At 42.7% G+C, this 19,538-nt stretch overlaps 1 protein-coding gene across 8 annotated transcripts in view; it reads right to left on the reverse strand.

The window, feature by feature from the left end:
• The window catches only part of ELMO1 (engulfment and cell motility 1), a 448,062-nt gene that overhangs the window by 242,018 nt on the left and 186,506 nt on the right, over positions 1-19,538 (reverse strand). The window contains exon 1 of one of the 8 annotated variants that reach the window (XM_039523402.1): positions 8,870-8,874. The exons of the other annotated variants lie outside the window; for them this stretch is intronic. The gene's annotated coding sequence lies outside the window, so the exon portion shown is untranslated. Of the gene's footprint in view, positions 1-8,869; positions 8,875-19,538 lie in introns of those variants that run through there. 8 annotated transcript variants of the gene reach the window in all.

A 19,538-nucleotide genomic window follows, 5' to 3' on the forward strand; every position in this document is an offset into this window, starting at 1 on the left:
CGTGTACCATCCACTGGGGTAAGAAAAGCTGTTTGATTCAGCTCTTGCTTAGTCTAAAAAGTTTAGGATTATGAATGCGTGTTTATTTTCTTAAGATAACTATTTCTGACCTGACTTGCATCTGAAGAAGTGGGTATTCACCCACGAAAGCTCATGCTGCAGAACGTCTGTTAGTCTATAAGGTGCCACAGGACTCTTTGTTGCTTTTACAGATCCAGACTAACACGGCTACCCCTCTGATACTATTTCTGACCTGTATGCCTACCACTTATAATCACCTTAAATCTATCTTTTTCTAGTTAATAAACTTATTTTAATATTTTATCCTTACCAGTGATTTTGTCTAAAGCGCTTGGGAAGTCTGCTCAGGTTACAAAGGCTGGTATACATCCACTATCCTTTGACAAAGTGGCAAACTACGTAACAAACTTACACTGGCCAGTGCAAGATGGTACAGTTCTCGGGTGCAAGACTGGGAGCTAGGGGGTATTGGCTGGAGCCTCCCTATCGATGGTTCATGAGTGGCTGGGAGATTGCACCCCAGGGACCTCGTTACACTGGGTCTTGATTTCTAAGCGTACTGGCTATAACAGAACTTTTTAAACAAAAAGGAACAGAAAATGGACTTTGTGACATTGCGCTGCCACGTCTTCTCATTTATGATATAACTCCTAATCACCTCTTTGGGTTTCTTTTAGAAAGCAGTTGGCTGACTTTTAAAATCTGACAGGCACTAAGCACTCCATCTGAACTGGTGGCTTTTTGATATTTAAAACAGAACAGGTTTCAATACAAGTGAGATTAACATTTAAGAAGTGGATACAGCTCATAATAGTCTCATGTTTAAAATGAATCAAGGGTTCATCTCCATTAGAATGACTTTTCCTCTCTTTGGCTTCAAGAAGCATCACTAAACATCTCAGACTCCACTGAACTCAGCAGAGTAGCTAAGATCTGGCCTACATGAAGTTTTTGTGCAGGTATAACTCCTTTGGTTATGCGTGTGTTGGCACGAGTACAACCCCCTCATGTGGATGCACTTATTCCAGTATAAAGGCAACTTATACCAGTACAGTTTATTCCCCTTCCTATATGGGAATAGCTATACAATATAAGCCCCTTTAGACCAATACAGCTGTGTCCACACTAGGAGGTTGTACTGCTTCAACTATACTGATATAAAGTAGTACAGCTTTTGTGTGTAGACATGGCTTAACATATCAATCCCTCTACTGTCTGAACTGAATAATTAGCAGAGGAGGATGGGGAAGGGGGCGTAAATTAGTTGGACCCAGGGGGATTTTCCTCCATGTGTGACTTAAACTACATTCTATTTGCTTTAATCTGGCACATCCCTGAGACAAAATTTGTTCCTCAGAGATATGTTTACAAGCCAATGATTAATGTAAACATCCAGACAGAGTTGTGCCTGTTTACAGGAGGGATTGGGAGTGTGGGAGATGAACTCCGATGGAGGGAAAGGGATTCCCTATTCTTCCCTTCAGTACAAAACCACTCGGGGTTTTGACTGTGATCCCACAAACTTGAAGCCAGTAGGGTGTAAGGAAAACAACAATAACGTACAGGACGTCACACGGCTATCCAGCAGGATTGCAACTGAGCTGAATTCTATGTAACTTGAGCCCTGCCTGCCTTAGAGACTGCCTCTCTCCCTGTGCGTGTCTGGGGAAAGTTGATCAAAGACACAGCTATAACACAAGTCCTCTGCAAAAGAGATATGTCTGCATATATGGTTCAGTAAAGTTGTGGTTATGCATCCTGGTGCACTGATGTAGTTCCTAACCTCCTGCCCCCACACACACCCCTAGTTTAAATGGCTGTTTGGCAGGAGTCCTCAGCTCTGGAATTTACTTTGACCCCTAGCATCATCTGTGTCTAATACAAGGCCTATCTGTTTTTGCAAGCTTTTCCAAGGGAAGGGAATGGGGTCACACAGAGGTCCAGAATGGATGGGCTGGGCAAAAGTTTTTTGTTGACATCGAAAGCCATTTGTAAAATCTTGTGTTTCATTATTCTGAGTTTAGAATGTGCAGTAAGAGATTATTGATTAGTGCACTGTAAAAATATAAACAAAACAATCCGAATGATAAATCGTTCCTCATTCTCCCATCCAAGAAAATGTATGCTACAGAGCTTCGACCCATAAGCATAACTTAAATGACCACCAAAATCATATCTGCTACTATATACAATATGAGCTGAACCAAGGATGGAAAACTAAAACATATACAAATATTTTGAATAATAAAATGTATTTGGCTTCCCTATCTTAAAGGCACATTGAAAGATTCTTTGCTCTGGTCCCAATCTGGCATTCTGTTTCACTTGCTACAGCTGATGCTATCATAAATGTGCAATAGTAAATAGTTACTATAGATGAAAGTATCCACCATCAGCAGTAGCAGAGGAAACAGAAAGGGAAGAAGTGAGGCAAAATTATTTTGTTTTAAAATATATTTATTTGCAATATTTAGATGATCATAATGAACAAGAACTAAACCTGGGCACAACCAAAAAAAGGAAGGTTACTTAAGTTATGGTAACTGGACGCAAGAGTTCGTCTCCATTTTGAGATGCGTGGTCCCTAATCGTATTTACTGCGAGATGAGCACATGTTCCATGTGCTTGACACCAGAAACTCTTCAATAGCAGTATACATTGATCTGTGCCTGCTCCCTTCACTTCTTTGTGCTTCGAATCAACGGTCTAAGAGGGTGGATGGGGAAGGGTCTCTCCATTTCCTGCTCTTCCACAAATCAAGAGCGGATCTGAGCAAAAGGGAAGGAGGGTAGATGGGGAATACCCATAGGGACCATACACCTCCAAGAATTCCAGTTACTATAAGGTAAGTAACCTTCCTTTCTTCTTCGAGTGATGGTCCTTATAGGTACTCACTGGGCAGATTCCCAAGCAATGCTCATTGAGGAGAAGGGTGCACGGAAGTGCTCTGAACCACAGATCATAGGATGGCTGAACCAAAGGACGCAGCTTTGGCAGAAGCTTGAATGAGGGCACAATGCCTAGTTAATGTATGAATGCAACCCCATTCCGGAGCTGGAATTCCTTGCAGGAAAGCTACCTAAGCAGCCTGAGCTCTTGTTGATAGACTGTGGAGAAGGGAGCCCCATAAATTCATAACAGGTGGAAATCCATGTACATAGTCTTTGGGAAGAGATTGCTTCCCCTTTCATTCTTTCAGTGATGGTGATGAATAACTTTGGAGACATCCAAAAAGGCTTTGTCCTGTACAGCTAAAAGGCTAGAGTCCTGCATACTCTAGGGAGTGGAGCCTCCCGTCCTCTATTACTGTGAGGCTTTGCTTAGAAGATGGGCAGATGAATGGTCTGATTCGGGTGAAATCCAGAAGGGACCTCAGTGTTCATCTTTGTAATTAAAATGCAATGATTAGAATATCTTTTATGATAACACTGGTGTTTTCTTTTAAAGAGGAGGAAGAAAATCATTAAATGAATGTACGAGAAACTACTGCAACAAAATGAACATAAAATAATAATAATTAGAATTTGCCTGTGGTTATGATTCTATCAGGAACTCACAAGGGAAATATACAGGATATTGCTGCACTTCATCACTCAGACGATTCTGGGTACAATTTTGAATCGATGAATCCTCTCTCTCTCTCTCTCTCCACCCCCTCCATTTGTAATGTGGTAGCATCAAGGAGCCCAAGTGATGGACTAGGGCCCTACTGTACTAGGCACCGTACAAACAGAACCTAAAAAAGACAGTAGCCATTAATGCAGCGAGTTATTCTTTTCATAGAACTGAATGGACTCTGATGATTGTGATGAGAGTGGGTAGAAAGGTGAGGATACTTGATGCAGATGTTCTAAGCTAGTAGAGAACAATGAGATTCGTGAAACACATCCAACCAGTTAATTAAAAAATTGGCAGAAATCTTATTCCCAGCTCCCTTCAGAGACCTCTGCAAAATAAATGATAGTTGTTTTTCCTTTGGCTTTTCTTTCTCAGCAAGCTGACACTGCAGCTGTGTGCAAAAGGAATGGGTCACATTGTATTTGGTTCAAATGAAAGTTCAGAGATGTGTCAGCCTTGTGCTTGCAAATGCTCCACTTCAAAATGAATTGGCCATGTGAATTTACCAGGTGCCTAGGAGACACACATAGTAGCTGTCAAAACTCAGCACCAGGCGACGAAGTTAAAATGTCATCCATGGCTAGGCATATAGACCCAAGATCCCAAGGGTAACAAAGTGTACTGGCACCACAGAACTGCGATTTACACAGTGCCATTTGTTTTATTATCTGTAACCAGGTCAAGCTTCCAATAACCAAGTAAAACAGACTGAAAACTATCCTACAACAAAGTAACTGTCAACAACTCTGATAGCCTATCTGTGGTCATAGGTCAGTATATGAATAGCTCTACAGTCAAATCCTTGTCTCCTATCTAAGTACAAGCAGCCAAGCTTAGCACAATAAGGGGTTGCATGGGGGTTGGAGGAAAGAATACAGCCCCTACTCTTGGAGCAGTAGTCTTGGAGCAACCACTACTACAGTCCTGAGGTGGCAATAGCCTATGCCCATCCCGCATACACATAGTCGGGGGTAAAGGCTGATGGATCCATTTATTACTGGATTCAACTAGACTTAACTCCAGTTCTCTCCTGGCCCACTATATGAGAATGCAGAAAGCCCCCCAAGCAGATCTTGGCTCTGCAATAAACCTTTTACATGGAGTCACAGGCTAGCTGGCCCTTTAAGGCAAGATAGGCTCAGTCTAGTCTTGTGGCCTAGCAGTTACCCGTCAGTCCTGCCCCTTGATTTAGACGTGTAGAGGCAATAATTGATCCCGGCTCATTGTAATGGAGTTATAGTGACTGACCTCACCTGCAGGGGACTACTTAGACAGAGTGGAACTCAGCTGAGGGGAGAAGACCTGGGAGAAAGGAGTGAGGGAGCTGCCCCTCATTCTGGGAGAGGTCTGGGGCAGACACACTGAGAAAGGCCACAGGGATAGAACTGACCCTTGTGGTAGGTAATTGAAAGGAGACAAAACCCAGGGAGCGACTGCAAAGGAGGCAGGACTCTCCTTGGAGAGAAACCCACAGAGGGCAGAGTTAGGGCCTACAACAGGTGGAGGAGACCCAGAGGGAGCAGATCAGGCTCCGTGGAAGGGAGTCCTGAGACAGGGTTTGTAACTGGAAGGAGCAGACTTCAGTAGTGCAAGGGGGTAGAAAAATTATTCGGATTTGTTTCAATTTTCATCTGGACCGTCTGCTTAGCCCAAAAAGAGACTGAACTTTCCGTGACTTGGCTGAAGGGCTGAGTCCCAGGAGACCCAGTGAGAGGCAGATGGCCTGCAGGAAGTACTGGAGCCAAAGACACCAGCAACATTACACATGGACACAAGAGTGTGCCTTGGACTTCCCACTTTGGGAAATGGGAACCACACCATTTCTCCTATACCTGCAGCCGTCTCCAGACATGAAGAAGGCAAGATTTGTTCTTAAATTTGGGATGCTAACAGATAGTGGGTGAAACACCTTTCAGGGGAGTACATTTCATCATCTGACATGGAAGATATTTAACTAAGCACATTCTAAGGCCTGGCCTACACTATGAGTTTATCTCGAATTTAGCAGCATTAAACCGAATTAACCCTGCACCCGTCCACACAACGAAGCCCTTTATTTCGGTATAAAGGGTTCTTAATATCGATATCTGTACTCCTCCCCGACGAGGGGAGTAGCGCTCAAATTGGTATTGCCATTTCGGATTAAGGTTAGTGTGGCCGCAATTTGACGGTATTGGCCTCCGGGACCTATCCCACAGTGCACCACTGTGACCGCTCTGGACAGCAATCTGAACTCGGATGCACTGGCCAGGTAGACAGGAAAATCCCCGTGAACTTTTGAATTTCATTTCCTGTTTTCCCAGCATGGAGCACTGATCAGCAGTCCCAGAATCAAAAAAGAGCTCCAGCATGGACCGTACAGGAGATACTGAATCTGATCTCTGTATGGGGGAGATGAATCCAATCTCCGTTCCAATAGACAAAATGCCAAAACATTTGAAAAAATCTCCAAGGCTATGATGGACAGAGGCCACAACAGGGACTCAACACAGTGCTGAAACTTAAGGAGCTGAGACAAGCGTACCAGAAAGCCAAATAATCAAATGGACACTCACAGAGGGAGGGGCGACTGACAACTGTAGCTATCCCGCAGTTCCCGCACTCTCCGAAAACCATTTGAATTCCTGGCTGAGCTCCCAAAGCCTGAAGGGTCAAAAACATTGTCGCGGGTGGTTCAGGGTATATGTCATTAGCCCCCACCCCTCCCTCTGTGAAAGCAAAGGGGAAAAAATCCTCTCTCGCCTTTTTTCAGTGTCACCGTATGTCTACTGGATGCTGCTGGCAGACACGGTGCTGTAGCGCTACACAACACTTCCCTTCTCTTGCCTTGCGGATGGCAGATGGTACAGTAGGACTGATAGCCATCGTCGTCGTCCCGTGAGTGCTCCTGGCTGGCCTCGGTGAGGTCAGCCGGAGGCGCCTGGGCAAAAATGGGAATGACTCCAGGTCATTCTCTTCTTTAAGCTTTGTCTAATGGAGATTCATTCCTGCCTGGAATATCATAGCAGCTGGAGGCTGCCCTCCTCTCCCCCTTTTGATCTCTGCTTGCAGAGGCAATAAAGTCGGTGTTGTTTCTTATTCATGCATTCTTTATTACTTCATCACACAAATGGGGGGATAACTGCCACGGTAGCCCAGGAGGGTTGGGGGAGGAGGGAAGCAATGGGTGGCGTTGTTACAGGGGCACCCGCTAGAATGGCATGCAGCTCATCATTTCTGCGGGCTCTGACCCGGAGTGGCTGTTTGCCTCTCTGGTTCTTTAGTAGGCTTGCCTGATATTCTAGGCAGGACTGACTCTCCATTAGACAAAATTTAAAGAAGAGAATGACCTGGGAGTCATTCCCATTTTTGTCCATGCACCCCCGTCCGACCTCACCGAGGCCAGCCAGGAGCACCCATGACAGCAGCAGACCGTACAGTATGACTGGTAACCATCATTGTCAACTTGCAAAGCAGCAGACGGCTTATTTTAAGGGGATGCTGCTGTGTAGCGCTGCAGTACAGCATCTGTTAGCAACATCCAGTAGGCATACGGTAACAGTGAAAAAAGGCTGAACGGGCTCCATGGTTGCAGTGCTATGGTGTCTGCATGGGCAATCCAGGGAAAAGGGCGCAAAATGATTGTCTGCCGTTGCTTTCACGGAGGGAGGATTGACTGATGACATTTACCCATAACCACCCACGACAAATTTTTGGCCCCATCAGTCATTGGGATCTCAACCCAGAATTCCAATGGGCGGGGGAGACTGCGGGAACTATGGGATAGCTACCCACAGTGCAGCGCTCCGGAAGTTGACGCTAGCCTCAGTACATGGACGCACACCGCCGAATTAATGTGCTTAGTGTGGCCGCATGCACTCGACTTTATACAATCTGTTTCCAAATATCGGTTACTGTAAAATCGGAATAATCCCATAGTGTAGACATACCTTAAAACTACAACATTCGGAACCTGGTCCTGATGTCATTTTTCCTCTTTGTTAAGTGCTGAAACAGCCTTTCCCAATGCACCTCTCACTCTTCCCATTCTATTAACTATTGTACAAGCCATTAGGTGTTGAAAGTTTGTGGACCAGATTCTGTGGGGGGCCACTATCTCATCCTGATTGGGACTCTTCAAAAATAAACATGGTCCAAACTATACATGGCTGAGTTCTTCACATTCTTCTAATTTTCAAGGGGACGGGGGAGATGTGTGCATTAAACTTTGAGTGTGCGCGCACACACACACACACACACACAGAATTACATAGGCCTTGAGAAGATTTAGGTAGTTGCAATATTTCAATATAAGTTAAATTTACACTCATTACAGGAATCAAATATTTAGTAACTATTAAGCTGCATTACAATTTAGTGTGGAAACGGTTATGAAAAGTAAGTCTTGCAAGACAAACAAGGTTGACACTCCAATTAAAACAAAAGAGATGAAATTAGATGTAACTGGCTTTTGGGGACCGGTTTCATCCTCTTACCTGTTCCTTCTGCCATTTCTGGAGGATGCAGTATATCATATCCGGAAAGATTTCCAAGATACATGCCTAATTCTGGAGGTTAGCATGTTATTAGGTGCTTAAAGAGGTCCTCTGCTGCAGCACAGCAATTAACATTTCTATTATTGATGCATTAGCAAACTCAGTAGCCTTAGGTCTCTCATCTATTCTACGCTAAACTATGCTATAACCAAGTTAACAGAACCCTGTCTTCCCCAATGAGATTGTAACCACGATGTAGATAAGAAATGTGTGGTAAACAACCAAAAAAGAGATGCATTTGAAATGGCATAAAAAGGTACATGGCTCGTATGTAGCAAAAGAAATACCCTAATTGCCCTAATTTTATAGCTATTTATTTATTTATTTTTGTTACCAGATATTTGTTTACATCAAAGGGGATCTTCATGTTTTTCTCATAATCCATGATGGGAAAAGAAATGAAAGATTCAGCAAAAATAATGGTATTTTTAACCCTGATCAAGAGACTATTTTTCCTTCCATTAAAAAAAACACTATAATTTTGACTTAATTTTACATACTTTTCCTCCTCTAATATTCATAGACAGCCCTAAAATGATCAAATAAAGGATTAAAAAGAATTCAAATATTAAAAGATTGGATTAATCGGATCCAGTTCATTCTGGTAAAGACACAACCACGAATACTTCATTCTGATTATTTTAAACTTCGTCTTTCAAATAAACAATAATAAGGTCACAGAAGATTGGCAGCACATCCAAGTTTCATACTATCAATTCTCTTTTTTTACAGTGTTTCTTCTCAACCGAAGGGACATTAAACTGATACCAAAATGAAATAGTCCATCCCTCTATGGAAGGCTCAGCTAGCAAGGATTCATGAACTTTTGCTGAAAGACTGGTTGATTCATATTAACAATTTAAATTACAAATTGTTAGTTGTTCGTTTCCATCTGACAAACAAATCTGGTAATTGAACACAGCTGTGTGGTAAACAAGAACAATGGTTTTAACATATGGATTTGCTGACCATGATTACTGGTCACAGTGATAGTATTATCGGAGTGATAATGCTTCCTTTAAATAATTATTGGCTCAAAACCACCACTACAAAGCTTTATTGTTGGAGAGTCATACAGAAGACAGTCATCATCTACGAGAAGACTGTGTTAGATTTCCTGTCTATAAAATCTGTTTGTGATTTTTTTTTCTAAGAGACTTTCTTCCGACTACCAAACAGCACCAGTTCCTATGTGTCTCTTTACCGCTGGTTAGGTCTGTGTTCACAGGAAGACACACTGTTTGTATGGATTTACTTGTCCACTAATGATTTTATCATAAGTCTCACAATATTTGGTGTTTTACATGACTACATTATGTTGTTAAATCAGACAGACAAAATGAAATCAAAACAATTAAAAAATAAAACAGAAACCCAACATCAATGCAAAGCTAAATCCAAAACCCACAACACAATTCTTTTAAAAGGCAACACAACAAGCAGATTCTGGAGACCAGAGGTGAAAGTAAGCCGGTACGGGCCAGTATGGTGTAATGGCAAGAGCCGGTACACCGTGCCAGACTGGACCGGCTTCCCCAGGCCGGTGATTTAAAGTGTCCAGGGCTCCCCGCCGATAAGAGCAAAATAATGAAAGTAAAAACAGCCAGCTCGACGAAGACAGTGTTATGTGACGTAGAACTGGAGGAGGTGAACGACTTCAAATATCTTGGTAGTTACATATCGGCTGATGGCAATATTCAGAAGGAGATATCTACCAGAATCGGTCTTGCAGCAATGCATTCTATAGACTTCAGAATATTTGGAGGTCAACCATATTGCAAATGAAAACCAAGGTAGAGATCTATAGGTCGAACTTCCGCTCTGTGTTGCTCTATGCGGCGGAAACATGGAGGACCAACAAGAAGATAGAAAGTCGGCTTCGGGGCTTTGAAGGAAGGTGTCTTAGGTGAATTCTTAACATACATTGGCCGCAGCGTATCACCAATGTTGAAGTGAGCCGATTAACAGGCATCAACAATATAGTGGATGAAGCCAAACAATGAAGATGGAGGTGGCTGGGGCATGTGTTGAGAATGGATGCTGATAGACACCCTCGTATTGGAAGAAGGAGGAGAGGCAGACCATTGGGGACGTGGCGAAGGACCATTGAAGAGGAAATGAAAGGTATGGGAATGAAGTGGGATGAACTTTGCTGTCTCACTCAAGAACAAAATGAATGGAGGAGAGTGGTTGGCGCCTTATGCTCCATAGGGAGTGAATAAGAAGAAGGGCTCCCCGCAGCAGCCAGAGCCCCAGGCCCTTTAAATTGCCACCAGCACCGCTTCTAGAGCCCCTGGGTGGTGGAGGCAGCTCAGGCAACGATTTACAGGGCCCTTTAAATCACCACCAGAGCCCCTGGCTGCCGATGCTACCCCGGGGCTCCGGCAGCGGGGCTCGGAGCGATTTAAAGGGCCTGGGGCTCCGGCTGCTGTGGGGAGCCCCAGGCCCTTTAAATCGCCACTGGAGCCCCGTTGCCAGAGCCCTGGAGTAGCAGCAGCAGGGCTCCAGCAGTGATTTAAAGGGCCAGGGGCTCCTGGCCGCCGCTACCGCAGCAGAACCTCGGGCCCTTTAAATCTCAATTTAAAGGGCCATGGGATTTAAAGGCTCCGCCTCTTCCAGTTGAGGCCTAAAAGAAATGGTACCAGGCTACTTTACTTTTTAACAAGCTTTACTTAGCAAAATTCTCCTGTTTGCTATCATTCACCTGTATTTTTAAAAACATATTAATTTGATAAGACAGCTAGCAACATGATTTCTGCTAGTGTTCAACTAAGAAGTGGCAATTTACAGCAAACAAACAGTGGTTCTTATTCCTACTATGCTTGAAATGATTCTGTATAACAAATGGTAAGTGAAGTGTTCAAGGATGTCCATGCAGAACACTAATCTATTATGGAGTTACTGCCCTCTAGTGATAGCTACCAAAAAATAAGTTGAATATTTGTTTTTAAAATGGGATTCTGCAATTTTGCTAGTAATGTGTGCAGTACAGACAGTGATATCAATGATTTATATTAGAAGCTGTATTAAAGCTGAAATTCTAAGGCACAAATGGAAAACAATCCTGAAATATTCTCTACACTATTACTTCCTGTAATCCAATAATATCAGCAGTAAAATCAGTAGCATTCAACTTCCCATAACACTGTGAAGAAGGGAATGTGACACACAATAGGATGGAATTGCACACCATATTTCCCATAGCTCAGTGATGCTAAAATACTTGTCTCTGTTTTGTATATTATATAATGGACACACATTTTTAATTAGGAAACAAAAAAGGCCCTTTAAGGACTAGTTGCAATATGGATCTAGAACAGGGGTAGGCAACCTATGGCACGGGTGCCGAAGGCGGCACGCAAGCTGATTTTCAGTGGCACTCTCACTGCCCGGGTCCTGGCCACCGGTTAAACATTTCAAAAACCTTATTTACTTTACATACAACAATAGTTTAGTTCTATATTATATACTTATAGAAAGAGACCTTCTAAAAACATTAAAATGCATTACTGGCACACGAAACCTTAAATTAGAGTGAATAAATGAAGACTCGGCACATCACTTCTGAAAGGTTGCCAACCCCTGATCTAGAATGTGAGATTACAGAATCCAGTACCGAGGTTATCAAATCCAGTATAGTACACAGTTCAGTTGCCCTGAAATGAATCTTAATTAGTGACATCATCCTTGGTATCATCTTATCTATATTTTCTTTCCCTTCCCCTATTCCATCTTTCATTTCTCACTTATTTTTGATTTTGTCATCATTGATTCTGGTTGCAATAAAAAGCCCAAATATTCTGAAGACTGGTGGCTTAACAATTTCAGAAAATTAGACTCCTTTAAAATGACTCAGATTGGACACCCAAAAAATGAGACACCCCAAAACACCGGCTACTTTTTGAAAACCTTGGCCACTGAGTAAACTACCTCTGAAAATATGTTACTACAGTAAATGGGGTATAACAATGGACAGCACCATCCTCAATACCTTCCCTACACCCAAAAGAGAGAGCACCAATTTGTATTGAATAAATGTGTGCACTTTGCCAAACTTATTCAGCAGTCGGATAGTCTGATGTAATCATAGTATAACACATGCATGATTTGGCTGCAGCTTGCCAAGGGCTTTACAAATGCACCCCAAGTTCCGTCTTCCTGTTGCAGAAGTTTATTTCTGTTGCCACTGGGTCTGAGTACAGAGTAGAGAGTGACTCAGAGGCAGGGATAGGAGAAGGGAAGCAGTCACCAGCTTGACCTAAGGCAGAATCACCACCAATTCTCCTTAATAGTCTCCAAATAAGCTGGGGTCTGGGGGAAACTACCTGCTGGAGGGGTCTTTTAGAATGCATGGGAAAGGAATGCTAAGTGGGAAACGCTTAATTTGTGAAAACACCCACCCACAACATCAAATGAACAGCACAAAATTAGCATGTTTCATCACTTCATGCAGAGATGTGAACTAGCTGCTGAAAGCAAAAGAAAACCAGGAGAAAATGTATAATTATGGGTGGAACTGGAAGCGCTACCTAGAGTAAAGGTCGCCCGACACCTTCCATCGTAAGACACTGTTCAGGGATCTTCCATAGCCTAAATTTTGAGGACTGTTTCAGCTAAAACTGTTCAGCCATTTCAGAGAGCAAGATTACAAATGTTATTTTGCTCATATTTAAAGAATTCTTACAACTGGAGGGGGGGCCTGACGACATGTACCCAGAACCACCCGTGACAATGTTTTTGCCCCATCAGGCATCGGGAACTCATCCCAGAATTCCAATGGGCGGCGGAGACTGTGGGAACTGAGGGATAGCTACCACAGTGCAACGCTCCAAAAGTCGATGCTAGCCTCGGTACTGTGGACGCACACCACTGACTTAATGCGCTTAGTGGGGACACACACAACTGACTGTATCAAATCGATTTCTAAAAAATCAGCTTCTATTAAATCGACCTAATTTCATAGTGTAGACATACCCTTGGTGTCCCTATGAATTGCAGAATTGGGCCCCTAGTTTTTGTTCTCCGTCTAAACAGTGCACAAGAAAGCAAAACACAATCCTCTGCACCCAAAACTATGTGTATTCATTTATAAAGAATATCATATACTGAAAACAATGGTCACCTTAAAAATACTGTCAGTTGCCTTAAATAAAGTAACTTTAACCTCAGTCTTTGCTGAATTTCCTAAGTTTACAACAAGGAAGACCTAGAATAGTGCAATATCTTGAGGTACAGTTAATTAGTTATCGAACAAAACGGATACAATTTTAAGGCATACCATTGTACATATGCAAATTTAAAACTTGCCATATAGAGTTTAGAGGAGCAACCTCTAGTGGTCAGAAAGGTAGAAACCAAACTATGAGCACTTTTTCAGTCCTATCTTAGTCCCATTGCGCTGAATAAGATAAGAGCAATACTGGGTGTTAAATGGAACTTCAGTGACAGGAGAGAAGAAGGTGGTCTGTTTTTTTCTGGCCAGGCATCATATTATTTTCAAAATAAATCGTATATAAACTGAGGAATACTTATATCTGCAAGCCACTTGCTATAAAGAGGCATGAGATGAAAGTCCTTTAAAACAAAGTCACTTTGGGCAGTGTCTGTGACTTCCTCTATATTGTACAGGGCCCAGCACATTATTAGTGATCAATAAATAATTTTAAAGATATGCTGATCTTAGAGAAGACAAAGCTACTTTTCTTGCAACTTTGTGCTATAAACATGGTATGTGTTGGTCTTCTGTTTCAAAGGATGTTAAGTTTTGCTGAGTAACCTGCCTCCCTGATGACAGGCAACCAAACTGTTCAACTTTGTTCTTTATGTAATCCCCTTGGGGTTTAGAGAGCATGACCCCTTTAAATCTTTTTCCTGAGGGGGGAGCACTGATTATTCCAGAAGGAGGAAGTGCTGTTGGGGGGAAGGGAGTAGAGAGAGGCGAGAGAGGCCAGGGTGTGTGTGTCTAGAGTGCCAGACAGATGGGCTGGAACAAGCAGGCCCTCAGAGAGTGAAGCAGCCGAGAACCTACCTGAAGCCTGGGAGGGACAAAGCAGCTGATCGGAGACACCCCAGGAGAGGAGCTAGGAGCAGCACTGTGCCAGGGAGAAATTGCACGAGAAGGACAGGCCGGAGCTGGACCTAGTATCACTACTGCCCAGAGCTGTATGGGACCATGAGCACTGGGGCTTGTGACTTTGCATTGGGATTAAGGAGGGAGGCTGTTGGCTAGTTAAGTGGGGAGGTGGTCGCTCTGGGTGGCTTTGCAGAGAGCGGCAGAAGAGGGCACCGGAGGGGTTTGTTGGGGAAAGTTCACTGGCACCAAAGACAACCAGGAGCATCCAAGACTCACCACTGGACTGGAACTTTGCCGAGGACTCCTGAACTCTGTGTGCAGACACATTGCATGGTGTCTGCCCTTTCAGACTGTAGTACCACTGGGCCTGTGGGGCCTTGTATTGAATTCAACCCTGCTTTACCGCTCCCCCTATATTTCCCCCTGTTGTTTTTCTCCTTTCATCCCTCTGTAACTAAATATTTCCCTTTCCTATACTGATTGTACTCGTGTGTGTGTGTGTGTGTGTGTGTGTGTGTGTGTGTGTGTGTGTGTGTGTGTGTGTGTGTGTGTGTGTGTGTGTGTGTTCACTCTGTTGGGTTTGGAACAGGTGCCCCAGGATGCAAGGGATTTTCTCTGCTGCATTTGTGCGCGTACCTTCTCTTGGCCAGAGCTGCCTGCCAAGCAGACTCTATCTTGGCCACGAGGGGGTTAAAGTTACATTTATATAAGGTGGGCAAATCAGCACAGTTTATGTTGATTTCCTTACTTCAGTCTACTGTTTTATTAGCAGTCCAGTGTGTTGATGTACAGGTGAAGCATACATTTTCCACGGAAGCTCCCGGATAGTATGCTCTTTGATGGGATAGGCAGAAGGGATCCGTGCATTTGGGATACTGAAACTACCTCAGCCTGTCCAGTAAACAGCTTGTATTTCTCCCTAACCACACATATTTTGTAACTGTGCCCAGAAAGCCATTTATAAGACAGGTAATGACAAAATTAGGGAAACTGAATGAGGGGTTGACACATGTTCACCTTGTGACATAGCATCCTGGACTAGAATTCACCCATTACATATCTAGATAGGTCAAGGAAGCGGGGACTTCTTAAACTAATTCAGTTAAAACATATTGGGCTAAATGGTTGTATTGTAAATACTCAGCTTTTGAGCCAATAAAAGTATGGTAAAGTGGTTAGTGCAGAGAACTGGGAGTCATGAGGCTTGGGATCTCGTCCCAGATTTGCCACTTGATCTCTCTGCACTTCATTTACCCCCACCTATAAGATGGGGTTAATTCCATCTATTTCACCAGGGTCCCGTGAAGTGCTCTGACATCCCCAGATGGCACCATGGAAGTGGAAAGTATTATTGATATGTAAAAGGGCAACACAATGATTTTTTCAAATAAAAAAAGAGTAGCAGTAAGTACACAAGCAAACATTCACCAGACCCATCATGTGGTAACAAGTGGCTGACTGTGTGCAGAGGCATGGGAGGGAGAGGAGGAACTGTCTCCCAACCCAGTCCAAAAACAACAACAACAAAAAAGCACAATGCCTCCTACGAAAGGATGGGCCAGGATAAACACAACAAAAGGTAATTAAAGAAAGCTTTCAATCCTTCAGTGTGTTAAACCCTACCAATAAGCATTTCTTTCCCCCTATTTCTTTTCATCAGGAATAAGAAAGCAGGTAGTGAAGTGCTGTGTGTTAAAGCTATCCGAGTAAGAAAAATGAAGGGAGCAGCAGAGGTCAGGCAGTAGGAGACCGGCATGACAAATGGGGAGCAGCCATGTTCTGTGGCAATGACAAATGCTGTTTCTCCAAGCAGAACAGCCTATGCAAAAAAGAGCAGGCCTGTAACTGTACACCCATGCAGCACTGAGACTGATCGGGCATTACTCTTTGCAACTCATGTTTGTCTGAATCATTAAAAAAGAACAAGAAGTATTTTCTGGTCACCCATTTCTGCTATGAACAGCTGTTTTTTCCTGATCTGTTTCCAGTGAAGTCCCGAGCTGAGTCTTTGGCTGCTGTTTATGCAACACAGGACCAGCAAGTTGTGGACATGATAAAAGAAAATCCTTTCAGCTGCTTTGTGATGAACTTTTTAAATTCCTGGCTGCAAGAGATTTAAAAGGCTGAACTGATGACACTGCATCCCTGTCTAGCTCTAGCCACGCAACATGAAGGCTCTGTAATTAAAGTCACAATGGGATATCCACCCTTGCTCACTAGTAGGAAAAGTGGGAAAGTAAATCAGAACTGCTGTGGTTATTAGCTCCAGAATAGGCTTGGTTAGATGCTGACTTTTTTCTTTCTACTTCTCAGTTTGCTTTTGATAATAGCAATACTGTAGCCAGGGCAATTCTGGGGATTAACACACTTCTCTCCAGAATGGCTGAAACCGCTTGGTCTTTGGCATTAGGCCTCACAAAGCACCCAACACATTATATAATCTTCCAGAAATGCTCTGCTTTCCCTGCCTGATTGCATAACATGAGCAAACAGTTCCCTACACAGACCACTGTAAACAGAAACCTCACTGATTGCCAGAGATAACATAAAATGGAAAGTTTTTTGGCAGTTTATCCTATGCCACTGACAAACTCCCAGTCAGTAGGCTCCAGACCAGACCCTAATCTCTGTTACCCCAGTGTAAATCCAGAGTAAAATCCATTGATTTCAGTGGAGTTACCACAGACTAAGAGCAGGGTAACCAAGGTCAAAATCAGACAACCTACATCTCTAATGGACGTGCCTAGAAAACATCTACTTGGAAGAGCTTCAAACAACCAAGCACAATGATGCTGCACGTCAGAGTCAGTGCTGGCACACCAATGTTTTGTGCTGGTGAGAGCCTGTGATTCTGGATATTTATTGGGTTGCTTGCTGGGGACGGCTGGAGGACGAAATACAGCAGCGATAAGCCTTTCATGGAATATAAGAGCAAAAATCACTCATAAGGTTTGCGGGGGGAGGACGCGAGGGTTGGCTGGGGGGAATACTGCTAGTTAAGATATATTAAAACTCTTCATGGAAAACTAATTCCCTATCAAGCTGTAGTTAACAGAAAAAAATACAGAAAGTGTGAAGCTGGCAAGTTTTACAGATTACTGACTGTTCAGCATTTTCATGTAAGTCCTTGGAAACACAAGTCTCTTCCACTCTCAGAGTTAGCTCAGACGGTTTGCATTCACCTACACTCATAATTAAACTAGGTCAGTTAACCAAGTGCTCCTGACAATAGCTGTCAGTGGTGACTTTATTTCTTATTGTAGATAAGGCCTTAGCTTAGTCCCTGAAAAGGGCTGAAGAAAGAATTGGAATAAGCTACTTAAAGCACAAGTGATATGTAAAGAAGAACATTCATTATTCAGGTTTCAAAGTAGCAGCCGTGTTAGTCTGTATCCAGAAAAAGAACAGGAGTACTTGTGGCACCTTAGAGACTAACAAATTTATATTTAAAGACTGAAATTGATTATAAAGCAGCCCCGAAAGATAAAACAAAAGTAGGATTCTTGAATAAGAACATAAGACAGTCCATCCATCCCAGTATCCTGTCTACCGACAGTGACTAATACCAGGTGCCCCAGAGGGAGTGAACCTAACAGGTAATGATCAAGTGATCTCTCTCCTGCCATCCATCTCCACCCTCTGACAAACAGAGGTTAGGGACACCATTCCTTACCCATCCTGGCTAATAGCCATTAGTGGACTTAATGGAATCCCAACAGGGAAGATGGAAAGGCCTTTTAATTCCATTTACAAAGCCCAATTCTCAAGCTTCTCAAGCTCAGATACACAATTCAGTGACAAAAATGTAGTTGAAGTATTTTTAAATTGAAAAACACCAACAGGAATATGTAATATCTAGACGGTTTAGATACTGTTTGCCCAGGTTTAGAACAAATGAACCTCTCTCACAAATATGTAGCAGTTTGGCCAGGTTTTTTCCCTGCAATAGTAGAAGTATTCAAATAACAGCCACAATTCAGACTGGAAATAAACAAACAAATAAATCAGCAGTGGAGAGTATATATTAATCATCAAACAGTGTGTTCCTTTATTCTCCTCCCACTGAATTCTTATGGACTTCACTGAGAGTAAGACAGGGGCTAATGTGATGTTATCCACCCATTTCTCGCCCATTGCCTAACCCATGAAAGGGATTTAAATAAAGCATCTCTTCTACTATAATATGAGATTTGTAAGTATTCCCAGGGGATAAACAATGTAGCCCTCCCCAGCATGGCAGGATATTATTGACAGAAGGAAATGTCACCGAACCATCAAGACAGCCAGAAAAGACCACTGAAACCATCTAGTCTCACTCCCATAAATTTGATTTTACACCAGCTCCAGATTTCACTCCTAAAACCACAACTCCCCAAACTCTTGTTCTCGGCTTCCCCAGTACTATAGCCCATAATAAGACTGTGATCCTTCAAGTGCCAAGCCTCTTGTGTTTGGCAAGAAAATGAATGGTCACCTTCCACCACCCAGCAATAACTACTACTAAACCACCACCAAGTTCTCTCTCCTTGCCCCTGCTGTTTTCTTACTCCCGTTGGCCAGCAAGTCACCACATTTTGTTTAAGAAACAGCTGCCATTAGCTACTCTAAATACCCAGTAAGGGTGATGCGATCTGATTGACATTATTAACTTGAGACAGCTGTAGGATCTGGAATTCAGCTTCATGTTAAATACTCCCACAAGGCATGGCATCTGCCCCCAAAGTCTTGCTCAAAATTTTTTTTCTCTTGAGCCCTTCCCCAACTTACTGCTTAATTGACTGCAGCTAATCTGCTCCATACAAATTGTCCAGTTGTCTGCATTGTCCTTTAACTAAATGTTTTCCCGGAGGTTTTTCTTTTCTTCATATAAAACTAATTAGCAAAGGCTAACAACTATGACATAGGGATCCTGAATTGTTCAACTAGAGTGACATTACATTTTTAATCAGAAGATATCAAAGAAGAATTTTATTTTACAACAAATAATGTGCAACACTGAATTTGTGACCATATTTATTTCCATTAATTTTAGGTTGCAGTAAATAAATAGTAATATCTTAGGAGCTGTTTAAACTGATAAAACACACGTAGCTATTTCTCAGTCTGAAATGGCAGCCTACAAGTAACAACACTGTAGAAGTAAGAGTAATGAATATAGATAACCCTGGTTGAAGAATTCAAGTTCAATAAACAGTTGTTCAATCCTCATTCATTTATGTTACATAAAGAAACAGAAAACATTTAGCTAAGTGATGATGTTTTAGAGGCAGGGCTAGTAGTGCTGCCCATTA

This window comes from Mauremys reevesii, linkage group 2 (assembly GCF_016161935.1).
Source record: "Mauremys reevesii isolate NIE-2019 linkage group 2, ASM1616193v1, whole genome shotgun sequence".
Classification (NCBI taxonomy): Eukaryota; Metazoa; Chordata; order Testudines; family Geoemydidae; genus Mauremys; species Mauremys reevesii.